The sequence below is a fragment of the Bactrocera tryoni genome, unplaced genomic scaffold, assembly GCF_016617805.1.
Source record: "Bactrocera tryoni isolate S06 unplaced genomic scaffold, CSIRO_BtryS06_freeze2 scaffold_7, whole genome shotgun sequence".
NCBI classification, from domain to species: Eukaryota; Metazoa; Arthropoda; class Insecta; order Diptera; family Tephritidae; genus Bactrocera; species Bactrocera tryoni.
The window spans coordinates 6412276-6435731 of record NW_024396366.1 but is presented as its reverse complement, the minus strand read 5'-3'; the positions used below and the strand labels follow the sequence as shown (position 1 = coordinate 6435731).

The 23456-nt window shown below is 36.3% G+C and overlaps 1 protein-coding gene and 1 long non-coding RNA gene across 4 annotated transcripts in view; one reads left to right on the top strand and one right to left on the bottom strand.

Annotated features, from left to right (window-relative positions):
* The window catches only part of LOC120781602, a 91202-nt gene extending 88364 nt beyond the window's left edge, over positions 1 to 2838 (top strand). For all 3 annotated transcript variants that reach the window (XR_005706104.1, XR_005706102.1, XR_005706105.1), the window contains one exon: positions 2730 to 2838. This is a non-coding gene — a long non-coding RNA (uncharacterized LOC120781602). The remainder of the gene's footprint in view (positions 1 to 2729) is intronic.
* Positions 1 to 23456, bottom strand: part of LOC120781600 (sm-like protein LSM4) — a 40871-nt gene that overhangs the window by 3218 nt on the left and 14197 nt on the right. The gene's annotated exons all lie outside the window — the stretch shown is intronic.

Genomic DNA, 23456 nt, shown 5'->3' with positions numbered 1-23456 from the left:
CGTTCGTGAGTTATAGCGTCGCAAACATGGAGCAAAATAAAGAGAAAATACGGCATATTTTACGGTACTACTACGATAAAGGCAAAACTACATCTCAAGCCGCCAATAAAATTTGTGCATTTTATGGACCCGATACAGTTTCCATTTCCACCACGATGGCTCCGGAAAGCCTGTCGTCGAAGATTCTGGTCCGACCAGGGTTATTTTTTGAAGCAAATGTATCTAAGCAAACAATATATATGTAAACAAACCTAAACAAATAATACATTCTGTATTTAAACAAACTATCAACTAGTAATAAGTAAAAATATGTACTAGTTAGTATAAATAGAAGTAAGAAACATGTAATAAGTTAGTCTTAAGAGTATAAATAAAGAGTACACAATTCGGTGCAGCTCAAAATATATTCTTTTGACTCATTTTTACTTAATGTAAAAATGAATTGGGGGCTCCACCGGGACGGCAAATTTATTTGTTATTCAAAAAGTGAGATCTTATTCCGAAATTAATAAAACAAAAAATTCCACAGGAAGTAGTACTTCCAGCACTAAATGCCTGACAAAAGTGCAGAAACAAATGGTAGTGGATAGAAGTATAAACCCTGTAACAGCGGACAATACTTCCAGAATGAATCAACAGCAGATCCTGAAAAAACGGACAGCGACGAATTCAGCAAGATTTACAACAGACCCTGAAACAGCGGACAGCGACAATTCCAAAAAAAAGTGGAACAAGGTAAAAAAGTATAGGTCCTGAAAAATTCTGAAACACTACAGTAAATCAACCATTAAGAAGAAGCAAAGGTAGCCCAACTCCTCGCACAAGTAATTGCATTGATGGTTATTATAAATAAGCAACAAGAGGATTTTGCACAAATATTATCCTCAGTCGAAAAGTGAAAAATTCCACAAACACAGGTAATAATTCCAAAAAAAAAGGCACCAAAAACATTGCAAGCCAAAGAGGAAAATGGTTGTTGAATTCTAAAAAATTAACGCCAATTCAAAACTAAATTATAAGAGCAAAGAAAACATCATATACTAAATTTCGTTAATATATCTTGTCAAATGTGAAAGTTGTCCATACAAGAACATGTTTCCGATCGTTCAGCTTGTATGGAAGCTATATGCTATAGTTAACCGATCTGCACAATTTTTTCGGAGATTACATTGTTGCCTTAGAAAATAATATGTTCCAAATTTCGTGAATATATCTTGTCAAATGTGAAAGTTGTCCATACAAGAACTTGATTCTGATCGTTCAGTTTGTATGGCAGCTAAATGCTATAGTTAACCGATCTGAACAATTTCTTCGGAGATTACATTGTTGCCTTAGAAAATAATATGTTCCAAATTTCGTGAATATATCTTGTCAAATGTGAAAGTTGTCCATACAAGAACTTGATTCTGATCGTTCAGTTTGTATGGCAGCTAAATGCTATAGTTAACCGATCTGAACAATTTCTTCGGAGATTACATTGTTGCCTTAGAAAATAATATGTTCCAAATTTCGTGAATATATCTTGTCAAATGTGAAAGTTTTCCATACAAGCATTTGATTCCGATCCTTCAGTTTGTATGGCAGCTATATGTTATAGTGGTCCGATATCGGCCGTTCCGACAAATGAGCAGCTTCTTGAAGTGAAAATGACGTTTGCAAAGATTCAAAACGATATCTTAGAAACTGAGGGACTAGTTCGTATATATACAGACAGACAGACGGACATGGCTAAATCGACTCGGCTCAACATACTGATCATTTATATATGTATATACTTTATAGGGTCTCCGACGATTCGTTCTGGGTGTTACAAACTTCGTGACAAACTTAATATACCCTGTTCAGGGTATAAAAATAAATCAAACACATACAATGATTAATAATTATACGCCGACTTCAAGCCTAGAAATTTTGAAATGAGGACATTTCATTTTAACAAATGGGGAGAGATAAGGAGCGTATTCCTTATGATATAATCAGAATGTATCAAAATAAAATAAAAGAAAATGCATCAAAACCACCTTGAGTTGGAACAAAGGAAATGTATCTAAGCAAACAATATATGTATATGTAAACAAAATTAAATAAATAATATAATATACATAGATCTGTATCTAAACAAAATAGTAATAAGTAAACAACTAGTTAGTATAAATCGAAATAAAAGCCGTGTATTAAATTAGTCTTAAGAGTTTTAATAAAGAGTACACGTTTCGGTGCAGCTCAAAATCATTTTCCTTTGAATAATTTTTACTTAATAAAAATTAACTCGCAGCCGAAGGCCGCCAACGCAAATAAGAGTTTTGCGCGAAGAAAAATTTTACACACCCAGGTGTTGGACTGACCAAGGTTACTTTTTTGAAGCGCCGCCGAAGGCCGCCAACCCCGGTGTTGGACCGACCAGGGTTATTTTTTTGAAGCGCGGTCAAAGGCCGCTAAAGGGCTATACCAGTGTGACACTTTCAAAAAAAATTTTTTTGCTTTTTCGATAGTTTATATATTCAAAACTATCCTGTGAAATCGGCAAGGTCGTATCTTGAATAGTTTTTAAATGGCAGTGTGCTAAACAGCGACCGCTCAGAGGAGCAAATATATATAAGTGAAACTTAAAACGATTTTTTTTTTTAATTACGCCATTTTCTTAATTTTTGATATTTTTCAAAGATCGTAGTTCATTGTATAGAAAATATATTTAAGTTTAATGAACATTTTGAATTTTTTCGTTTCAGCTACTCATTCGACCGGAATCAGGCCAGCAGTTGAGACACCTTTTTTCGGCACTTCCGCAGACAGCAGATAACTCCGTTATTTTTCAATATTTTTGTAACTAAAAATTTTGATATAGCTAAAAATATACTTTATTACGTCCATAGAACGTCGAAACATTCAATCTAGTACTTTCTTTTAAAAGAATTCACGAAAATCGCCTAATTTTTCATGCGTCACACTGGTTTATCCCCTTAACGCAATAAGGAGTTCTACGCGAAAAAAAACTTGACACATCCCTTTGGCGGGTAATAAAAAGATTTTTTGCGATAGACAACAGCAAAAACCCTTTTGGAGTTTTATCTATTTTCTTTATTTCTTTTAGTTCATTTACAAAAGATGTCGATAAGGCAGCTCTGATTATTTGACAGACTGCAACCCTTTAGTTGTTGTTAAATAAATAGATTTTAGCAATAAATTTAATATTGATATACAACTATTTTTGCACTATATAATAAAAAATTAGTGCATATGAATTAGTGAAGTGTTAGTGAACATAAAAATAAAAATATAATTGTAAAATTTATTTTAAATCGTAAAAATACGTAATTCAAATAGTAGTAATTTTCAACTTTAAACGCAAAAATGTCGAAAATTTTAAGTTTCCTGCGGCTATAACTATATATATTAGTGATCTGGAGAACCTTTCCTATCCGACCATACCCATTTTATTCTCGAAATTTTGGGACGATATACTAAAGTATTCCTCAAGCAACAATACCGCATTTGCGATGAAGACCAACTTAAAGAAATTCAATGGCTGCCAATTCATCCAGAAAAAAACGGTTTGCTGTGGTTTGCGGGCCGGTGTAATCATCGGTCCATACTTCTTCAAATATGATGCCGGTGAGAACGTAACCGTTGTTGATATAGCGGCAAAAGTCTGCGAGTTGACAGTGCTTGGCCGGATAAAAGTCCGGGTTCGTTCCAGTTACGTAGACTCGACTGTTGTGAGAACGGAAAACGTAACCGTCAATGGGACCATTATCGCGCTATGAATACCGACTATTTGATGCCTTAAATTAAAGTCCGTGATTAATAATAATCTCACGTCTTTGGCCGTTCCATCTTTGAAACAGATAATATTCAATAAATAAATGTTAAAACAAGCATACCGCAAAATAAATTTGAAGTTTCTGTGTGATTTCTTTAAAAAAAAGTAGGGAACCTCGAAACTCTTATTTAACAATCCAGTGACCGAATTCAAGAGTGAGTTAAAAGGTAGACGCTTTACTGAGAACTCTGTTACAATTGGTGTTAAAAATGTAATTTCAAATAAATTCCCAAGGAGATTATTATTCCAAAATGGCAAAGTTAAACAATTTAAAGATTCCACAATTGTTATTGTCAAATAAATTACCAAGGAGATAAACAATTTGAAAATTCCACAACTTAAAAAAGAGCTGGAGCAACGCGGTTTCACGAAAATTGGCGCAAGTCCGTAATACAGTCGCGGTTATGAGAAGCCATGGAAGCAAAAACTGTCGATGTCGGGGAATGTGTTTCAATTAGAATAAGATACTATGAAGATAGCAAGAATGCCGCTAGTAGTCTGTGACATTTTGTAGAAAAACGAATAAACAAATGATAAAGAAAAACTATTTTTTCTAATATTTGTTTCAATCCATGATATATTACGAATAAATACAGGGAAAATAAATATAGCCGACCCCGCAGGCGTGAAATTATGTGTTTTAAAATAAAATGAAAGTCAACGCAATATAATTGAAAATCATTTATTTGCGATTTTAATATATTTTTTCAATGTAACGCAGCTTGATATAGTACAACATTTTTTGGTTTCTTTTCCAGTGCGTAAATGTAAAGAGAAAATGGTTTTCCAACTCGTGACACGCCACGTAAAGCTGGCCGTGTGAAAAAGATGGTATTTCCATGTTTATGTCACACACTTCTAGCGACTATCCTTCTGTCCTGTTGATTGTCATCGCAAATACAATTTTCACTGGAAACTGAATACCTTTGAACTGAAATGGCAAATGGTGGAGCTCAAAGGAATTTGTAAAATCAAGCTTCTGCCCTCTTATATTCGATAGATGTGTCACAATGAGTCGGGTTCCATTACACAGTTTCGGCGAATGAAGATTGCAAAACATAATAATGTTAGATCTAACTGTGAGTCGCAAATGATGCGGCGGCATATCAAACCTCTCCAAGGAATTTAGAAATTCCAGCGGATAATTCACGGCTTCGTCTTCACTGTCAAGACGAACGACCGATTTGTAAAAGCGCAAAACTCCCGGCATTTGACTTTGAATCTTCCAGTTTAAGTCATTAACATCGGCAATTTCGGAAACTAAAATTGCACGTGCACTCAAGCAATGTTCAGGTAAACATTCGTGATGAGTTCATTTTTCATTGAAGTGAATCGACAAAGGCTGGTGGAATTGATATCAAACCACTGGAAGTATCAACCGAAATTTGCCCATTTCGAATTCTTAGCGAATACAATGTAAAATGTCTTCGGCAATGTTATTTTTATTCGTATCCCATAATTGACGCGGATTTGAAGGCTGATATGTCGAAATGATCATCGCGAAAAGTGTACGAACTTCAATGGCATGCGAAGTAGCTATCGCATTGTCCATCGTTTGATTCCAGTGATTACCATGTTCCAGCAATTGTAATAGCTGGCGTGCCTCTCAAAAACATACACAGACCATACCATTCACAATGCACAATGACTCAAATGAAGTTGAATCGCGTACATTAATCAATAGAAGCAATCGTCGTTTCTCGGATGGATTGTATAAATTAGACATAATGCATTAGTTGAGAACGCACCTGGATGTTCATCTACTGCTTGGCCTTGCTTTCTTCGACGAAGCATTCCATGTATAATATCAAGGCATTTCCGAATAGAGCAATGTTCTCGCAAACGGATCACTGACGGAAGTTGAGAAAAAATTCGTTAACGTAAATTTTGTTGTTGGCGCTGTTTCCATTGGCTGTACTGTATTCTCTGGGTTGAAATACACTCTTTGGCCTCCTCCAAATAAACTGCGAGATGCACAACGGTGGAAAAACGTTCATGAATTGCGAAAGTAAATATCTTACAAAACGCTTCATTGCATTTCACGCATAGGCCAATTTGGTACTTGCTGATCTCATCTCGTTCAAGACCAATAACCGTCATGTTGCTTTCTTTGGTGACGTCTCAACACTAATATGAGTTTTGAACGTAAATTAGACAAAAATGGTGAATATGGTACGATCCATGTGTTGTCAACTTCGATATTCACTCTTCTAAATTGAATGCGAACATTCTGCTGTTATGGTCTGGTAAGCGACGCCGATACAGTGGACATCAATCATTTTCAGTCTGCGTTTCCGAAAGAAAAGCACGTGGATATTCTGTCGTGCATTTATTGTCAGACAAACAAACTGCAGTGGGATTGACGCGAAGTCTATGAATCATATTGGTGTTCACCACTTCGTATAATTCTGGATCTATCTCTGGATCAGGAATTTCCGCAGAAATGATTACATCAATTTGATCACCATCCACAGAAGAATGTGCAAACCTCTTTTTTGCCACTTAACAGAGTACATCCAGCATGAAAGGTGAATTTTTAATTTATACTTCGCGTGTTTTTCGAATCGGTAAATTTTTCTTTTTTTTCTGAAAGTTGGAAGTACTGTTAGTGACATCTATGCTAAATTTCATGTCAAAATATTCATTAGTAATTGAGATACGCGTCGTTTCGAGAGGCTCTAAAAGTGAATTTTTCGATTTTTACTATGTATGAAATTATTGAATAAAGAAGTGCGATAATGCACCATCTCATACTGCATTGGTTATTAGTGATCATTTCGCACATTTTCAACTAATATCGTGCCGCAACCACAGCATTCGCCTAATTTACCTTCTTGTAATGTGTAATGGGGATATAAAAATAAAATTAATGCTCATTGATGCACACTATGCATCAGATATATCAACATGGCAGCAAATCGAATTTTAAGACAAAACACCAGCAACGTGTTTTGAGAATCTTGGCCATACTAAACTAAAGCACGGATATCTACTTTTAAAAGAATCATGAACTGTAATGATACCCTAACCATGCAACACCTAACAAACTGCTACAACGACACATCGCAAAATGTTGATTTGCATACCGCTATAGCAACACTGGACTACGAAAATACACCCAACTCTTTTTTTTACACGGTTTCTTTATACACGAATTTGAAGTTACACGGATGAAAAAAAATTGTTTTTTTGTAAAAAACTTTTAATCTAGTAGGGTTTAAATATCACTGTCTTGTAATTATGTTTGTGTTTACAACACTTAGCACCATTGTTGAAATGAACATACTTACATAGTAGTAGCTGGGAAATCCACTTATTCGATAACTCTTACCTACACATTTTGTTCGCATGATATTTACATTGTTCAAATGGATATCTCCAGCGATGATACCGACTTTAGTCCAGTTCGTCGCAAACAATTGCGCTTGTTATCAAGTAACGACGAATAATTATGTATGTATGTATGTATTTTTTCTTTATTTCTATTCTAATTTTTCTGTTCTTAATTCTGAATTAACAGATTTCTTTTGTTTTTTGCTTAATCTACCAATTTTTCACCTGTATGAATTATGTATTTTAAGTTTTAATGCTCAATAAAATGCCATATGAACATACAATTTGTATGCATATCTGAAATTTTACAGTTTTCAACATTTTTTACACGGTTTTTCGAAGTAAATATAGTTCTTTATTTCATCTTAAACGGTTTTGAGATGACATGGAACGTATCCCCCATTTTACTATAGGAAACGCCTCTTTTTTTACACGGTTTTTTTTTTACATGGATTTCTGAAGAACGTATCTACCGTGTAAAAAAAAAGAGTTGGGTGTATAAGTAAATATCTACCTCCTATACTATAAAAATTAATTTAGAGTTGAAATGTACACATAAGTAAATTAAAATGTATCTATACAAAATGGGACGAAGGCTTAAACAGTCAGTTTCCCTTTATTTTTCTAGTATGTCTGTATATTTATTTACAGGACATATTAAAATAAATAATAAATAAATCAGATTATACCACAATGGTAGGAAATAAATAAAACATTCTTGGTTTTACAACTTCTTTCTGCATTGTCGGTCTTCGGCCGCGCTTAAAATACACCCATGGACCCTGGTCGGCTCAACAATGCGATGTCTTTAGATCTTTTCTGTTCAAATATATAACCTGGTAGGTCCAACGCTGGGATCTCCTCACTTTTTCCGAAACGACAGCCTTCGAGCGGTTCAAAACAACAATCTTAATCACACCGCGCTTTCTCAGAATAGGGAAAATACTGAAATATTTTTCATTCGCTATCAACGATAACGGTTTCTTTATCTGGGGTGTAATCTTCTCTTTTTTTATTTTATTTTCCTTCATTTGCAAGAAATACTTGCTAATTTTTGGAATGCAACCCTTTTACATTCGGTAAATAAGTGAGATTTAAGGAAAACTTGAATTATGATTTAAAGTTATTTATGCACTATTTAATATGAATAAAATGTGCAGAAAGAATGAAGTGTTAGAGGATATGCAAGTAAAAAATACAAGTATACATTTTATTATAAATCGAAAATAAAATACATCCTATAAATTGTTTGCTTTTTAAACTAAAATTTCTCAAAATCTTCAAGTTTACCCATGCCATACCTAAAGCGTATTCAACTAAATGAAATAAGTATCTGAGATTTCATTTTTCTTTACGCTTATTTGACAAGTATATTGTCATATCTTTAAAACACACATTTATCATAAAATTCATAATTCGAATTTCAAAAGTAAACGAATTTAAAAACGAACAACAAAATTTATCTTATACATACTATATATAAAAATTAAACGCCTTTGTTGTATGCCCGTGCATTACGCAACCACAGCACGGAAAGACGTAAAAAAGGGTATTCCTTTAGTTCTGGAAGGTCCTAATGGCGGACTTTTTTTGCAAAATAGTCCCCGATTTCGCAACTTATGTCTATATTTATAACAGAAGAACGGCTGAACCGATCTGGCTGAAAATTGGTGACGAGATAGCTTGGAACCTCGGGACGGGTATAGGCTACTTTCTATCGTTTTTATGTAAAAAGTCACAACAATTCATAAATACAAAAAATTACATTTCAAAACTTAAGCAGGTGTTCAATATTCATGTAAGGATCATTTGAGAATTTGTTTCTTCAAAAATACAAAACAAAATCACACAGCTACTGGCAGGGTACAGTGTTTTTTGTTTATATACACATATACAAGTGACATATATACGTACATATGTCGACTACATATGTACGTGTGTAACTCAACTCCTAAACGCCTCTCTCACACTACGCCTCTTATACTCAGATATAAGAGCTCGTATTGTGGGTGGCGAATAAGTAAGCTTATGATTAGGAAATCATTATTGCTTAAGCACTTGAAGTGAATTAAACGTCTTATAATTTGAGTTAAACCTAAATCTCGTGTGTTTATTTTTCTACTGGCGCAGTCGGTAGGATCTGTGAAAAAGATCCTTTTAAAACGAACCAATATTCATTCTTTGTTCTAATCGCAAAAATTAAATATTAAAACAAACAAAAATTAATTGCTTACGTGAACTTAAAAAATAATTTATGTGAATGATTCAATAAAGATATGAAACAATTATAATAATAAATAAAAGTGTTTTCTAACCTAAGCTGTTAAACAAAGTTAAAATAAAATAAGCAAAAATGTACTTTTTTTTTATATATTAGTACAAAACAAAAAGACAGACTCTTAATTTTCGTTAATCTTTTTGTTGGTATTATTATATTTGAATGACCTCTGGATGCCTTTAACTGATTTCGGTCGACTTCCAATTGACCTTGATCTCAAACCACAAATGGAAGTGGAACTTAGAAATCGCACTGAGTGAAACAAATAAAAATAGTGCAAGCAAAAACTAAAAACTAAATAATAGCAACAAGTGAGTGCATAAACAACAACAACATAATTGTGCGCTATACTTTTGAACACTAAGCAGTTGGCATACCTGCATTGTTGTTTGTGTTGTAACTTACAAACGTGAGAAACAAAAATATTTTTGAAGCAGAGAGCAATGCGAAACAACAACAAAATATTTTTTTATTTATGTCTTTGAGAATACACTATCCAATTTTTGCATTGTGTTGTTATAACAAACATATGTATATTCGCTGCTATGAGAGATTTAAATACTCCGCACTTTCCAATATAAAAAGAGTAATAGATGGACTTAAGTAAAGAGTTAGAAGCTTTAAATGAGTACTTAAGAACATTACAGTAGGTTGCCAAATTATTAGGGACAGTCGCATTTTTCCCCAATTTGTTGCTTTGGGCGCAGTTGAGTGCGGTTTTAAGAGGAACAACTTTACAGGAAAGTACTTTTTGCGTTCACCACATCTTGATAACACCAGTTTTGAGAAGATTTTGAGAGTTAATGTATTTGTTTACTTTCTACAAATATTTTATAAACAGTAGACTCGCAGGGTGCTGAACACGTATTTTAGTGAAAGTTGAGTTGAAATGTAAGTATCATAGTTGTATTATTAAAAAATAATGAATTTGGACCGATTTTCAATATAATATTTTTTTTATTTTGCTCCAGTATGGGTCGAGGGTGTGATTTGTCCGGAAGGAAAAAATCATAGATTAAAACTCTTCTCCAGCACACAAGCCATTTGCAAAGGAAGATAGCAGAACTAGCTGGAGTTTCTAAGACAGCAGTGAATAAAATAAAGATTAGTTTGGATCAAAATCAGTCACCTTCGCCAAAAAGAAAAGGCAAGAGTGGAAGAAAACGTATAACAACATCACGATCTGACCGGAAAATTCGACACATTTGCTTGCAAAACAGGAAGAAAAGTGCTGGGCACTTAACTCACTTAGTTCAAGAGTCTGGAGTACTAGTATCCAAAAGAACGCAGCAAAGGTTAGCAGAAGAAGGGTTGACTGGTCATCGTCCTGTTAAGAAACCTCGGTTAACAGATGCGATGAAGAAAAAACGTCTTGCCTGGGCTCAAAAATACTGCCAGAAGACTGATGAGGACTGGAGTAAGGTCAGCTATTATTAGCAACTTACACCATTTTTTAAATCATATATTTGAAAATAATAAGCAACTTTCTTTTTTTTCAGGTATGTTTTTCAGATGAGTCAACATTTGAAATTCTGGCCGACAAGAGCAGCTTCGTCAGGCGACGTCCAGGCGAAAAATATCTCCCTGACTGCATTGTGGAAAGGGTTAAACACCCTGTTAAAATGATGGTGTGGTCTGTCATGAGCGCTAAAGGGGTTGGACGTCTCTACATTGTCCAGGGTACCATGAGACAAGACCAATACAGACAAGTTCTGGAAACTCGACTGTTACCGCAACTTAAGGATTGGTTCCCAGACGGTGAGGAATTCATTTTTATGCATGATTCAGCGCCATGTCATAAAGCAAGAAGCATAACCAAATTTCTGGCAGACCATAACATTCCAGTTTTACCTTGGCCTGGCAATTCACCTGACATGAACCCCATAGAAAATTTATGGCAGATTACCAAGGCCGAAATTGCCAAAGAGATAATAACTACCAAGGTAAAATTGATTGAAAAGTTAATAAATGTATGGCACTACAACCCCATGATTAAAGAAAGTGCCTTAACGTGCATAGAAAGTATGCCCAGACGGATTAAAGCACTCATTGAGGCGAAAGGAAATGTGACTAAGTACTGATTATTAATCAGAAATATTTTATCTCGCTCATATGTATATTTTTGAAAAAATTATTTTTATTTTTTTGTTCTTATGTTAGTTTGTAAATTACTCTTTTATTATTATTAAAGCTTCTTATAATTAAAAAAATACCAATACTTCACTTATACCATATTTTTGTGACTGTCCCTAATAATTTGGCAACCCACTGTAGATATTAACGCTGAAACAAACAAAATAAACATGGCTGAAGCACAACAAGTAAGAGAGCTGGTGATGCAAAATATTAAACTAATTCAGCCTTTTAATGGTGATGCTAATTACTTAGCACTGTATGTCGATAGCATTGATTCCATAATGCCTGTGGTTGCACCAACGCAGCCGGCTGAGCGAGCCTTTTATTTTAACTGCATCTTAAGAACTTTACGAGGGGCAGCTTTGGACATCATAAGAAGGGAGCAGCCGTCAGATTGGTCCACGTTAAGGGAACTTTTAGTTGATGAGTTTGGAAAACACACTCCAATTTCGACTCTTATTTTACAAATTAGTAACATAAAATTTAAAGGTAGTGTACGCATTCTTTGTGAGGAAATAAATAACGCAATTTGTAGAATTAAAGATTGTATTAAATTAAAAAATAAAAGTAGTGCAACTAAAACATTTTTGACAAATAAATTAGAACAATTAAGTATCAAAACTCTTAAAACGGAATTTCCAAACCATTTAACTGCGTTGATAAATGCAAACCTAGCCACTAATGTAAAGTCTGCAGTTAAAATTTTAAAAGAAAATGATGCCTATGACTATGTTGTAAAAACTAACTCACGCGCTCCCTTTTACCCTAATAATAACAAACTTCATAAATACACTTTACCCTATAGAAACCATTTTTGTCTACCTGTTAATAACAACATTCATGCACAGGGAGTCCCATCCAGTAATACTACTTTAGGTCAAAATCAATCCAGACAGGTAAATGTTGGCCAACCCAGTCAAAAAAATCATTGTACCCACTCATTACATAGTCCGATTACACATACCCCAGGCAATGCCCTGCAAACAAGTTCATTACAAACACGAGTATCTCATCCCGTTGAGCCAATGGATCAGGATATTTCAAATTTTCAATTAGAAGCCTCGGAGGACGGCAACAGGTAAAGTTGTTCTAGACAAAAAGCAGGAAATAGCTGCTTTTACTAAACATAATTTAAAATTCTATGTGTATACATTTTCTGAAAATTACGAAGGACTTTTAGGTTTTGATATACTTAAGAAACTGATATTTTGAAAATTAATTTTCGAATTCACTTTAGCAGTAATTTAAATGTTATGAATGATGACAACGATGAAACTAAATTTAGACTAAGCCACTTAAACATTGAGGAATATAAAGAGATCAAAGGCCTATTGATAAAATTTAGCCACATTTTTTATAAGGAAGGAAATCAATTAACTTTCACCCACAAAATAAAACTTAAAGTCAAAACCATGCACGAAGATCCTATCTACGTAAAGTCTTACCGATATCCGGAAGTGCACAAGGCGGAAGTAGACAGGCAAATAGCGGAAATGCTGGAGCAAAAGATTATTTGCCATAGCGATTCCCCGTACTCTGCACCGCTGTGGGTTGTACCTAAGAAACCGGATCAATCAGGGAAGGAGAAATGGAGAATAGTTTTCGACTTTCGTAAGTTAAATACAATAACGATAGACGATAGGTACCCGATCCCGAACATGGATGAAATCTTAGACAAGTTAGGTAAATGTATGTACTTCTCTACGTTGGATTTGGCTCAGGGTTTCCACCAAATCGAGATGGACCCTGCTGACAGAAAGAAAACAACATTTTCTGCGCAAGGAGGGCATTACGAGTTCTTGCGTATGCCATTTGTGCTGAAAAATGTCCCAGCTACATTCCAAAGACTGATGAACACAGTATTGGAAGGGTTAATTTGTAAAAATTGCATGGTGTACCTAGACGATATTGTGGTGTTTAGCACGTCACTTCAGGAGCATATCGAATCGCTCGATAAAGTTTTCCAAAGACTGTCTGATGCTAACCTTAAAGTACAGCTTGCCAAGTGTGAGTTTTTAAAACATGAAACAGAGTTTTTGGGGCACGTAGTAACCCCATCAGGCATAAAGCCAAACCCGAATAAAATTAAGGCGTATTTAGATTATCCTGTACCTCAAACGGAAAAAGAGATCAAACAGTTTTTGGGTTTGGCGGGTTTTTATCGCAAATTCATTAAAAACTTTGCAAAAATTACCAAACCGCTAACGAACTGTTTGAAAAAAGGTAACAGGATAAATGCTCAAGATAAAGATTATTTAAATACCGTTGACACCATTAAAATTTTGATAACTGAAGATCCTATATTAGTGTACCCAAATTATGAAAAACGCTAACTACGGACGCTTCTAACGTGGCCTTGGGTGCAGTGTTAAGCCAACAAAGTCACCCAATTTGCTTTGCGAGTCGCACTCTGAATGAGCATGAGCATCACTACTCTACTACAGAAAAAGAGCTGTTAGCAATGGTTTGGGCCACTAAATATTTTAGACCATATTTGTATGGTAGGAAGTTTACTATCAACAGCGATCATAGACCACTTCAATGGTTGCATAAATTAAAGGAGCCATATGCAAAACTGCAAAGATGGAAGATACGCCTCAATGAGTATGATTTCGACGTGAAATACATCCCGGGCAGGGAAAACCACGTTGCGGATGGGTTATCACGCATAAAAATCGAAGAATGCAATGCTGAGGAAGATGAAATCGCCTCAAATTGTGCAACCACTCATTCGGCTCAGGAAGATAACGAAAGTTATATCCAGATGGCTAAATGAGTTAAGCTTTCCGCCCTCATACACCACTACACCACACAACACACCACTCATCAAGCAACTCTGTCACACTCAAAAAGCAACACTGACACACTCTCCACACTTGGAGACCACACTCTCCACAGCCCAACGAGCAAAAAAGGGCTCGTCCTGAAAGAAGCGTGCCTTTTTTTTCGGTCACGACCTACGAGCGAGCAACATCAGCGGACTTTTTGATTTTCGACGCGCAGCAATTTTCTCAGTTTTTCACAACCATCGTGTGTCATCATTTTTGATTTTCGGCGCGCAGCAATTTTTTCAGTTTTTTACAATCATCGTGTGTCATCATTTTTGATTTTCGGCGCGCAGCAACTTTCTCAGTTTTTCACAACCATCGGGTGTCATCATTTTTGATCTTCGCACAGCAGTTCATCCAACCTACTTTCGATTTGTTTTATATACACTTGGTGCAGCCTCCGACCAAGGAGCCCAACAATTCACGGTTTTCCATACATTTACTGTCACTCCACTGGTATCCGACCAGGGAGATTTTCTTCTTTAACATTATACTTAAAATATTGTAAACGCATTTGTGAAGCTTGTGAATATCCTCCTGAATTAAAAGGCAATCATTTGGCCATAACAAAAAAGGCATTTTATTTCGGAGTGGGTGCTAAGGTGTAAGTGCTAAAGAAATTATCTATAAGTAAGTAAGTGGTAAAATAACTATGGTCCTTCGAGCCATTCTGAATGGCACTATGGTAAAAAGCTAACAAGCTCGTTTAGCTAAATATAAAAAAAAAACATTTTTCAATAAATTACTAAAAGTGGAAAAAGTGGCTTGTGGAAAATACATGTATAAGTGTAGTGAAACAGAAAACAGTTACAAATACAAAGTGCTCGAAAATTTAAACAGAGTACAAAAAAAAAAAATATTGAGTGAAAGTGACAAATAAAAGTGAATAAGTGCGCAAGTGCAAACACTACATATGTGAAATTATAAAAAGAAAAAAGCAGGATACAGTGCCCACAAAAAGCCCAAAAACAAAGTTTGGGTAGTGACAAAAAAACAGGAAAACAAAGAAATTAAAAGCAAATAAAAATACACATACATACATACATATATACATCACAGTGCGGTGTAAAAAATAAGCAGTTATAAAAAAAAAAAAAACGGGCGCGGAAAAAAGGAAACAAAACCACCTAACTAATAAATAAAAAACAAAAACAGCGGGCGCGAATATAACCATATATGTAAAAATACATATTAATATCAAACGGGCGCGGAATTAAAGCACAACTAACAACAAGCCAGCAAGGAAGGAGACCACCGAACCATCCCAGGGCAGGAGCACAGAGACGAAAGCCTTCCGACACACACTGTCGCCAACACTAATCCCCAAAATCCCATGACGGTTATCAAAGTGAGTCGCATCGATTCCATTTAGTATTTAATTTTTTCAACTCTCAATTTCTGCATATATGTATGTATATTATTGCGATGAATATTTTATAATAAATTCATTTAACTTGCATAGAATAACTCATCAAGTTATTCTCACTTTATTTTATTGACCTTGCAAAAAAAATGCCGGTTGTCAAACAGTTATAAGTAACTTTTGATAAAAACGGAAATATTGCAAAGGAAACAGTTTGGGTTTTATATTTTGCATATACATATATTTACATACCGTGTACACATATATAAATTTATCGAAGTATATAAAAGTGTTGATTGCCATTTACTGCTTACCTTCGTGTATCAAAACACAAAATATCTCCAACAAAAAAAAAAAATAACCAAATTCAAGTATTTACTTGCACAAGTGTCCGGCGATACCCCTTATGCTTCATCAAGCAATAAGCAGGATTGCCTTAAATAAGTAAGCTAAAGTGAAGGCAAAAAAAAAAAAAAATATGTGTATGTAGATATGTATATACATGGAAGAAAAATAAAACCACAAGAAACGGTAGAGAAAACCCTAAGCGAAAATTACATATTTACATATATGCATTAATTTAATATACATACATATATACGCTTCAATATACTATAAATTTATAATACTTATATATACATATACTTATCAGTGGAGAGCACTACCGGGATATGTGCTCTTCTACATACATCCAAATACATGTATATTTGATGTTGACTTCCCATCATACGTATATATTTATACTTACTCGTTGGAGAGCATGTATGTGAGTGCACTACAGGAATTTGTGCTCACCATAATACAGTGAAACTTCGATAATTCGTATTTGCAAGGGACCACAATTTAAATACGAGTTATGGAGTTTTTCAAGTTATCAAGTTATACAACATATAGAATATACGAATTATAGAGTTTTTTTTTTTTATTTTTTCAATTTTACATAAAAAACAAGAAATGATTGTACATATGTACTATGTTTTCGTCACGTACGGTTTTTTGTGAAAAAAAAATACGAATTGTAGAGGCTTTTGAGGAAAAAATACGAGTTGTAGAGGCTTTTGATACACATTTTTCAATTTTTGTCTCAAGAAAAATACGAGTTATCAAAGGGACCGAAATACATGCATTTTTCGCGAATTTTTCTAGGGACCGAAGAAATACTATGAAATATCAAGGTTTTTCGCTTATCGAGGTTACGACTTATCGAGGTTTCACTGTACTTACATAAGTACATATATACGGGACATTATACCCTACTAGGGTACCACAAATTTTTTCTTACCTTCGAAAAAAAAAAACGCATTCGCAATAACTTAATCGGTTCGGCATAGAAAATATAAAATATCATAATATATTTTTACAAATAAATTCACTATTGAGAAACATTTATTTTACATTTTCAAAGTCCAAATTGGCACATATTCGGCAATTGTTCTTTGGTAAGCAAAAACAAGCAGGATTGCGTACTTATGTATGTACAAAGTGCATTGAACTCTTATACGAGCACTCATTTGCAAGTACATACAAACGGAGTCGTCTATAGGTATACCCTATAAGACATACAAACGTAATACAAATTATTATTGAAATAAATTTTGCAATTTAAACAATTACATAAACAATAAATAAAATTTTACTATTTTCGGGATTAATATACAACATTTTTATTTAGTCCGAGAAAAAAAAACGAAACACGGTAATTAATTCGAGAAAACAAAAAATTATAAGTTATATTATTAATAAAAGATTTCACGGAGAAATAACGAATTTATTTAAAGTCAATCAGTTTACACTGATAGAAATTTTTTGATAAAATTGAACTTTTTTAAATGAACACAGATTCTAAAGAATCTAAATCTTCTCAATTACTGAAGGTTCCAAAAATGAATTCGGACGAAAAAAGTCCATGTACACCTGCAGAAGCTACACGCTCGAAGCAAGGTGTTACAAAACAAAAAAGGGGGAAAGACATTCTATACAGTAAATTTATTGCTGAGAGTGACAGTTTTATTAAATACTGCACTCGCTTTTCATCTTCGCCGATTCAAGATAATTCTGAATCGGCATTAGAAATCAAAAAAGAAAACCTGGACAATTTTTGGATACGTCTCCAAGCTCCTTATGACGCAATAGTAGAATCTGATGATTCAGATCTACCAGAAAATTTCAAATCCTCGGCTTACGCCAAATACGAAAATTGTCTAGACCAATTTGAAGAAACGAAAGCAATGATTACAGATCAATTGAAATTAATTAAAGCAATTGCTCCTACTCCACTTCCTCGAGTAGAGATGCCACAAGTACAAAGTCAAGAGGCAAGTTCAGGCATCCACCTCAAGGTGCCCGCATGTGACACAGAAATTTTTCATGGGGGTTATGAACAATGGCCGTCCTTCCGGGACATGTTCACAGCCGTTTACATAAACCACCCAAAATTATCTAATGCACAAAAATTGTATCACCTCCGATACAAAACGAAAGGTCAAGCTGGCATCATAGTAAAACAGTTCGCATTAAGTGACGACAATTTTAATATGGCTTGGGAAGCTTTAAAATCAAGATACGAGAATGAACGAATATTGGTCGATAAGCAGATAACAATTCTAATGAATTTGCCAAAAATTCAAAAGGAAACAAGTGAAGAATTTATCAAACTTCAATCCACTGTTTCCAATTGTTTGTCGATTTTATCGACCCAAAACATTCCCACAGACAACTGGGACCCTATACTGGTAAATATATGCACAGCAGCATTACCAGAAAAGTCTTTATTATTGTGGGAGCAATCGCTCTCATCAAGGAAATAGTGCCCAACGTGGCAACAAATGAAAGATTTTCTCACTACCCAGTACGAAATCGCAGAAAGGGTAGACAAAAAAATAAATACTAGTAAACCTTCCACAAGCCCCAAGCCAATAGCAACAACAATTTGAATAGAAGCTTCTTCAAAACACAATCGTTCTCATCTGAACAGAATAAATATAGATCATGCGAACTATGTACAGGAGGGCGTAAGCTCAAATCTTGCGAGAGATTTAAAAAATTGAATTTTATCGACCGCAACAAGTTCGTTAAAAGCAAATTCCACTGCATCTATTGTGATAAACGACACCATTCGATGCTTCATATAAATAATTTTTCCAGCTTACCCCCAAACAGCGCAAATATCAAGAGAGCCACGGGTTTAGTTGCAACAACAAATTCCGAAGTGCCAAATTCACAAAATTGCCAGGAAGCACCATGCTGCTCAAAGGCTTTAAAAACTCAAACGCTACACAGCGAAAATGAAAGTAGGGTACTACTACCCACAGCAGTCGTCTCCTTCGAACATCGAGGAGAACTGTTTAAGCTCAGAGTCCTAATAGACCAAGGATCACAACGATCTTTCATAGCGTCTAGGGCACAAAATAGGCTAAATCTGCCAACAAAACAAGCCAACTTTGAAATAACGGGAATGGGCGGAAGAGTAGTTCAAAACTCTAATAAAATCTGCCCCATTACCCTATTTTCCCCCCAAGCGGATATAAGAATACAAGCAGAAGCTATAGTCTTACCGCAATTAACCAATATGTTACCAAGCTATCATATAAATAGCAAACATTGGGAAAAGGTTTCACACCTTAAGTTAGCAGATCCCAACTGCAACACCCCCGCTCAAATAGACCTTCTATTAGGCAGCGATCTCATACCACAAATAATACTCGAAGGTATTGAGAAAATTTCAAACACACTTTTGGCACAAAAGACTATTTTCGGTTGGATCCTAAGTGGACTAGTTACGGAACCAGTCACAACAATGACAACTCAAGTTGAGGAAATCTCAAACGAGTACCTCAATTCACAATTGAGAAAATTTTGGGAGATAGAAGAACTCCCCCCCATTTCAATCACAACCCCCGAAGATCAGTATTGTGAAGACTTTTACAAAGCCACAACTACTAGATCAGATAATGGTCGGTATGTCGTACGACTACCACTAAAACAACAATTTCCCAACACAATCGCCTTAGGTCACTCTCGCACCTCTGCAATACAGCAGTTTCAAAGTATGGAAAGAAACCTACTTAAAAAAGGTGAGCTCAAACCAGAATATGATGGTGTGTTGGAAGAATACCTCCATTTAGATCACATGGAGGAAGTAAGCCCGTGCGAAAAAATCATCAATGGCAAATACTACTCATTTTACTTGCCACATCATGCAGTAGTAAAGCCAGATAAAAAAACAACTAAAGTAAGAGTTGTCTTCAACGCCTCAAGATCCACTAGCTCGGGGAATTCCCTAAACGATATCCTGTTTACGGGACCCACGCTCCAACCTGATTTAATGCTGCTTATTTTAAACTGGCGTATATTCAAATACGTATTCAACGGGGACGTCGAAAAAATGTATAGACAAATAGTCGTACATAAAGACGATCAAGATTTTCAGCGAATTATTTTCCGAAAATCCCCCAGTAGTCCACTACGCGACTTCAAGCTAAAAACAGTGACCTTTGGCGTTAACTGTGCCCCATACTTAGCCATTCGAACACTCTATGAATTGGCTGAAAACACCAAGTCAGAATTTCCTCTGGCACCCCAGGTGTTAAAAACACAAACGTATGTAGACGATATTCTGTCTGGAAGTTACAGTCTTCCGCAAGCATACGAATCATTATCACAGGTAATCCAAGCCCTCAAAACCGCAGGGTTTCCATTAAAAAAGATTACGGCAAATCACCCAACTATATTAAAAAACATACCAAAAGAAAATTTGTTGGACACTAATTTCCTTATTTTCGAAAAGGAAAGTATAACAAAAACTCTGGGCATCCAATGGAATGCGATATCGGACCAGTTTTCATACACGACTGAGTCCATATCCGCCTTATCCGCCATTACAAAACGCCAAATTCTCTCCTCTGTGGCAAAACTTTTTGACCCCGCAAGAATCGCCAATTATGATACAAGCCAAAATCCTGATACAAGAATTATGGCTAGATGGGACCGATTGGGACGAGCAAGTAAAACCACTTCGTTTAGAAAAGTCGTCCCAGTTCGCGAGCAATCTAAAAGATATCACACAAATACAAATCCCACGATGGGTAAATTATATCCCAGAGCACAAAGTCGAACTACACCGCTTCTGTGACGCCTCTGAAAAGGTATATTGCGCCACTATATATGTTCGCACACAAAGCGACAAGGCGACCACAAGCCACTTACTAGTTGCAAAAGCAAAGGTGGCTCCTCTAAAAACATAAGTCTACCACGACTAGAACTATGTGGTGCACTACTACTTGCCAAACTAGCATCCATAGTGCAAACGCAACTGAATATGGCAAAAAATAAATTATATCTCTGGTCCGATTCCGAGATTGTATTAGCCTGGTTGGAAAAACCACCACATGCATGGAAGACTTATATTTCCAATCGAACGTCTCAAATTCTTGATCTAGTGGGATCAGCCACTTGTCGACACATAGCCAGTGCTGACAATCCTGCTGATCTAGGTACAAGAGGGATCAAACCTCTGCACTTTGCCACCACCACCCTCTGGTGGAATGGCTCCCGATGGTTAACAGAATCTCCCGATTCTTGGCCACAATCGCCCATGCGCAACATTATTGCCCCAGAAAGTCGAAAGATCGGCTCCTTTCACACAACATTGGATGATACTGACATCCTTGGAGAGATTTTCATCTTACCCCCGGGCCCTCAGGGTAATCGCTACATGTTGAAATTCATCGAGCGACTCAAACTTAGAATTAAGGGAATACGCACAGCATATTCCCAAGGCGATACAGTGACGCACCTAGACTTACAAAAGCAAAGGTCGCTCTTATCGCATCTACTCAAGCGCGCTACTTCAGCCAAGAGATATCGTTACTAAGAGAATCGAAGCCGATTGACAAAAAGAGCTCACTCCTAGTACTAAATCCATTCATAGATACGAAGGGTCTACTTCGTGCAAATGGTCGGCTTGTCAATTCAAGCCTAACGTATAACGAACGTCATCCCATTGCTACACCAGAGAGATCGCAACTTGCCACATTATATCTCAATTATGTCCACGTCCTATTATTACATGCCGAACACCGCCTCATGCAACAAATAGTCCGCCAAGAGTTTTGTATCCCAAGACTCAAGCCAAAAATAAAGAAATGCATTTTTGCGTGCAAGATATGCACTATGCATAAGCAAAAGATGCGAACGCAGATTATGGCAGCACTTCCACCGGAACGCTGCAACTTTGCTCTGCCCTTCACTATCACTGGTGTCGATACTGCTGGGCCCTTTCAAATAAAGGCGTCCATGCTAAGGTCTCCCACACTAATGAAGGGTTACGTGGCTGTCTTTGTCTGTTTTACGACAAAAGCAGTACATCTCGAGCTATGTACTAATCTAACAAAAGAGGCTTTTCTCGCGGCATTTGCTCGCTTCGTCGGACGACGTGGTTTTCCGTCCAAGCTCATGAGCGACAACGGCAAGACATTTATAGGTGCTCAAAGAGCCACCGAAAAACAGTTTGTGGACTTTATCAAACAAGTTTCCCCTGAGATTGTACAAAAGTACGCTCCCCAAGGCATTAACTGGCAGTTCATCCCTCCAAGCGCTCCTCATATGGGTGGTTTATGGGAATCAGCGGTAAAAAGCTTTAAATCCCACTTTAAAAAAGTAGCTGGAAACTACAAATTTAACTTTGAAGAATTTACAACATTATTAATTCGTATTGAAGCCGTTCTCAATTCACGGCCATTGACGACACTCTCGCAAGATCCCTCAGATCTAACAGCTCTTACACCAGGGCACTTTCTCAAAGGAGCACCGACTCTGGCCATACCTGAGCCAAGCGTGGAGTCGCTTTCCTTACTAAACAGATGGGAAAGAATTAAAATTCTCCATCATAATTTCAGCCGCCGATGGAAGGAGGAGTATATAAAGGACCTTCACAAAAGGTACCGCTGGAAAACTCCCGAAAAGGCGCCAAAGCTTGGAGATTTTGTCCTAATCCACGACGACTGTCTCCCCCCTACAGAATGGCGGCTTGGTCGCATAGAGAAGCTTCATCACGGCTCCGACGGTCACATACGAGTAGTTGACCTCCATACTCAAAACGGAACTCTAACGAGGCCGCTCGTTAAACTATGCTTCTTACCAACCGCAGGTAATAACGAAAATGCACATAATTAACAATCCGTACAATAGTACCGACTCGCAGAAATTGAAAAATCCGTTAATAACTAAAACCGAAATCAATCACACATATGATAAATCATAAAGATACTAAAAAATAATGGGTAGATTAGTAAACTCTGACAAACCAAATAAAGTTGGTTACAAATCGCATAATTTCATAATATATAGAAATGAATTGCAACTAAACACGACTTTCTCTCCATACAGGCAAACATGGATGCAGAAAACATGTCAACTCCAACACCAAAACTGCGATCGGCCATCAGTGTTCCCCGTCCTAGGGTTGTCCCAACAGCGGCGCCCCGTACAATCACCGCATCAGCACCGTCAACTGCAGCTCGTAGTGGCACACGAGCAGTTGTAACCACACCGTCACCACCAGCGGAGCCGCATCGTATACGATGCCCCCTTTGTCGCCGCCCCCATCGACTGCAACACTGCGGGCTCTTCAAGGGCATGTCACCCATCCAGCGGTAGCAGGTTGCACAGGCGCATGGGCATTGCAACAATTGTCTGGCA